The following is a 5,233-nucleotide window of genomic DNA, read 5'->3' as shown; positions in this document are numbered from 1 at the left end:
TGTTTTTCTTTTCTAGTGCCTTATTTGTGTGTAGTTTGAAGAATACTATTTTTTTTTCCATTACTAAAAATGGACTCTAGGGGCCTTGTGTGTGCCAGGCAAACTCTTTAGCTGCTGTGCTCTAGTCCTTTCTAGCCTAGAAAAGGTATTAACAACAAACTCAGAGTCTTAACAAACAAAACCTTTAAGTTACTTACTTTTGGCTTTTGTGTGTGTGTGTGTGTGTGTTTGTTTTTGAGAACATTTCCTGAAATTATATGCCCTTTTTAACATCCAAAAATGGCTTGCTATATTCATGAGAAGTTTACGTTCCGAAAACACAAAGTTTAGTAGTAGATGCTGTTAAACTCAGAAGTTTATATAATAAAAAAGACGGACAGGTCAGTGGACACAGCAAACAGTGTAGACATTATCCGAGTCATCCTGAGAGGGAGGGATGCCAGTCTCTGAACAGTGCCAAGTAGTGTTTTTCCCTTTTCCCATTATTATAATTGCTGCACCCGCATCCTGGTTCTTGAGAGTACCCGACGACAGCCATGAATTCTTGGAAAGTGTGCCTGAGTGTGTGCTGTATGTACAGGAATGACGATCCACATTGCCACCATCTTCTTGAGTTCAGCTATGGACAATTGTGCTAAAAGATTGTCACAGCTGAGCTATTGACTATTAACCTTCCCTCAGAAGGAGGCAGCAGGAATGTCAATGGACTCTCACCTGAATATCCAACCATTCCTCCTAATTAGTTGTATTTCTGCTCTAATTTCAAGGTCTTAGGAAGGGGCTAGTCTATTAGGCTGCGGAAGACTCTGGGGAAGAGGGTTCTACCTGTGAGACATGGACAATCCATACTGGGCATACATTTTTTTTGGTGTAACTAATTTGGGTTCATCAATGCTCCTTTCGGTAACCCCCTACTCGGTCTATATAAACCTGATTGGTATACTTGTTGGCTCTCCAGGGGAACTTATATGGTGGTTGTCCCTTCCCAGAGTGAAAGTTTTTAGTCAGCATATGTGCAATGATGCATACAGTATCAGGCTTAGCAGCCCTAGAAGAACAAGGCTCATAGGCCAAGGCTCTGTTTCACAGTTTTTCTTTTAGATAATGTCTTGCGCATAGATTGTAAATGTACCTGCTTAGATAGCCATCAGAGTAGGAACAGAACACACTACTGAACATGCCTACACACTGGGTTCTCTTTAATGAGCTTATGAGTGTCCCTTAATTAGTGTTCCCAGCAATCGGTTCTTTCACAATCTAGTGTTTAACAAAGTGTGTGTTGCACATGCATAGGGGATAATATAAGGCAAAGATGTAAGAGGTGTGGTATGCAGCTGGGCGTGATAGTGCACATCTTTAATCTCAGCACCCAGGAAGCAAAGGTAGTTGGGTCTCTGTGTTTGAGGCCAGCCTGGTCGACCCTGTCTTGAAAAGACACAGCCAACCGATCAGAAGAGAGGCATGCCATGTACTTTATTGGGTAGACTGGTTGAAGTGCCGTTGTGAGAGATTCCGAAAAGGACTGTACATCTGGGAGGATTCAAGGATAGGGGATTTGGGCTAGACATGGAATAGTTGATCCAGATGCTCAGAAAGGGAGGAGGAAAGTGGAAGAAATAGAAAACAGTGAGACCCCGGGTGGTGATCTCTGTGCTGTTTGGTTAGAATCTAAGATAGCCAGGTGCTTCTACTTGTGTTCTACATGTGACTGGTAATATTCTATCACACTGAGAAAGATCCTCAACCTTCCTAGGCGCTTAGCGGGGAGGAAGTACAGTGGTGGACTCTGCTGCAATGGTATGGAAGGCAGCCCCACAGAGGCCAAGACCGCATCCCATACTCGTTGCTTAGCGTGTGGCCAAATAGGAGATTCATGAAACACTAGTTAAATGAGTGAACAAGTTCATGCTAGTTGTGGTTAGAACCACTGGTTACTGGGGGAGGAAGTACTGTGAACAAGGGTTCACTATTAATGAATTAAAGTCTAATATATTTAGCTATGTAATTTTACATCAGTCATAGGTAAGGATAAGGGGCCTTGTTGGGCTCTTAAAAATTATCCTGTATATCAGTATGTCCCTCTTTGCAAACAATAATAGTTTGGATATAGACTACAGAGTCCCCACAAGTCACACACCAATGTTTCCAGCTTTGTTAGCCAAATTAGTAGCATTTAATGTCAGGAGCGGAAAAATTTCTAAAACTCTTCTAGCTTTTAGAAAATATTGACTTCTTTTTAAATTATTTACTCATTTTTATTTTATGTGCATTGATATTTTGTTTGCATGTGTGTCTGAGCATTGATGTTTTACCTGCATGTGTGTCTGTGAGAGGGTGTAAGATTCCCTGAAACTGGAGTTAACGACAGTCGTAAGCTGCCATGTGGGTGCTGGGAATTGAACCCAGGTCTTCTGGAAGAGCAGTTAGTGCTCTTAACCATCTCTTCAGTCCCCTTTCCCCCCAATATCAACTTATAAATAACATCAATGGTTTTCATTTTTTGATAGGATCAATTACTCTATTCTTGAATAGAGTATAATTATTAGCAGCTACTTTATATTGAAAGTGGCCTCAGGGATAAATCAACTTCAAAGTTCTGAGGTCAGTGTATAAAGTTTGAGCTTTATGTATCAAAAGATGGCCTAGTCAGCCATCACTGGAAAGAGAGGCCCATTGGACACACAAACTTTATATGCCCAGTACAGGGGAACGCCAGGGCCAAAAAGTGGGAGTGGGTGGGTAGGGGAGTGGAGGGGGGGAGGGTATGGGGGACTTTTGGGATAGCATTGGAAATGTAATTGAGGAAAATACGTAATAAAAAAAATATTTAAAAAAAAAGGAAAAAAAAGATTGAGCTTATTTAGACCAGTATCAGACACACAGTTGATAGATATTCTCATGGTTTTTAATTGACCCTTGTGTGGCTTTTCAATGCATCCCCCCTCCCTGCTTGACACAGTGTATACCTTAAAGTGTATTTTATCTTTGACATAGAGCTCATGCTTTGATCCAGATCTATTTCACGTCATTCACCATGCACAAATCCAGTTTCAGGGTTCTTCTTAAAGGTCACACTGTACAAGGGAAGTATTTCCAGGAAGGTTGTAGATTCCTCTCATATATATGTATATATACATATATATATATACATATATATATATATATATATATGTATATATATATATGCCAGTAGAGTTGGAGCATGATAATAGCCCAGTGGTTGTAAAAAAAGAGGTTTAATTTTTAACTTTACAAGAAATAAGTTGTCATTAGTTATTTTGTTTTCTGTTTTACTTATGAATAAATGTGCTGTTTTCCATGTTGGATCACAGTATCTAAAGTTGCTCATGGGGGAAGCAATATGGTCATAAGATTAAACACTAGTTTTCTACTCGGAGCACTTGACTTTGTAAAGATAACAGCAAGGTGGGTGCTCGAAGGAGGTTGCAGATGTTGGAATGTGAAGCGTTAGGCAGCTGGTCCTGAGTCCACATGGCTCACACTCCAGTTGATACACGCCGCTCTCATTGAGTGACAGCCTTCTGGCTATTGTTCTGCAAATCATGTCTTCATCAGCTTTGGGAGCGGTTTAGATGGATCGAGCATGTGTTTCCTGTTAGAACAGCAGATTAGCCATAAGTGGGTTTGACAGGAGAGACGCATGCCAATTGGGAAATAATACTAGATTCCTTAGCTTAACAGATTCAAGGCTCAAGTTTGACAGCTTTGTTTTTAATCAGCTCATTATCTCTCAGTCCTCTTGGCCTGCCTTCCTTTTGCTGCCAATGCCTCTCCTATAGAGCTTGAGTTCCAAGAGCTTGCATCAGTGTGGAACCTCAGGGATGGTCTCCACCAGTGCCCATGGCTTTTTCTCTTCTGGCACTCATTCATTGCTGAGGACCATGTTCATGGAGAACAGACTTTCACAACTGGGTTATTATTTTTTTTAATAAAATCTTTCTATCTGGAATTTTTTTTAAAGATAAACATCTGAACTTGACTTAGCAACAACTTCAAATAAAATGCAATATACTATATATATCTTGGTTTAAAGGGAAACAGACCTCTTTAGGGACCCACAAACTGATTTTTTTTTTTTTGATATAGATCCAATAAAGCTGTTTATTAAGACAGATTGCCTTTCAGTCTCTTTAAATTTTATGGGTAACTGTTGGGTTTTTTTTTTTTCATGTGATATAGTAAAGATCTATACAGAGAAATTTAAGTATGCATACTATTTCTTTTCCTATATATTCTAGCCCCACAGAGAATAAAATGTAGCATGTTAAATACAAGGGGTTTAAACAATTGACAAGTTTATCTTTATGGCATTTTCCATTTCCCAAGAGGTATCAATAGGTAGTTTTATTTTTCTTTTAACCAAAGTTCTATAGACTCTACTACAAAAGGCACATTATCTGTTGAATTAATTTTTGTTTCTATTTTTTGCTTGTCATTACTGCATGCCAAGGCTTTTGCATGTTTTCTAGATTGCCACAATAATTTTTTTGTTTATCTTTTTTGTATGTGAGATGAGTATGAGTAAATGTGGAGTGTGTGTGTTTGTAGTGTATACATGGTTGACACTTTCCTTGATTGCTTTTCAATTTATCCATACAAACAAGAGTTTCCTCTGGCTGTAGCAGAAAGAGGATGCCAGAGTGATTTTAAGTCTGAGAAGGACTCAACCCTCAATTAGTGGCTTGGAGGATAAAGGAAACGGCATGTGCCATGGAACACAGTAGTTCCTTTAAATGCAGAGAGCAACTAGGCTCTCAAGTCTTCTACACACAAGGGACCAAACTCTTTCAATAACTGAATAATCTCAAAAGCCAATCCTCCTCCACGGCCCAGGTAACACTGTTTCACATTAGCATTCCAGGCAGATAATGTAGCCAAGCCCATCCAGAATTCTGGCCTGCTCAACTTCAAGTTAAACACAATCGGCTTTTTAAGCTGCTAAGTTTGGAAGAATGGCACTCAAAAGAAAAACAGACACCACAAACAGGTAATACAGTGTTCGAGCTTGTAGTGCGAGTTTGTGCACTCCTGTTATCCTAAGACTCTGAATCAGCAAGAGAGATTTCCCAATAAGTGGGCTCGTCGTACAGGCTAGCAGGCTTTGTTTATGATTCCTACTGTTATCCATCAGTTTCCCATGGCAGGCAGAAATCAAAAGAAAGGGAGGTCTCGGTATTGCCATTGTTTCTAACACCAAGTGTGTAAGCACTTC

Source organism: Mus musculus, chromosome 16 (genome assembly GCF_000001635.26).
Source record: "Mus musculus strain C57BL/6J chromosome 16, GRCm38.p6 C57BL/6J".
NCBI classification, from domain to species: domain Eukaryota; kingdom Metazoa; phylum Chordata; class Mammalia; order Rodentia; family Muridae; genus Mus; species Mus musculus.
The sequence above is the reverse complement of the archived record's forward strand: the minus strand, read 5'-3'. Positions refer to the sequence as shown.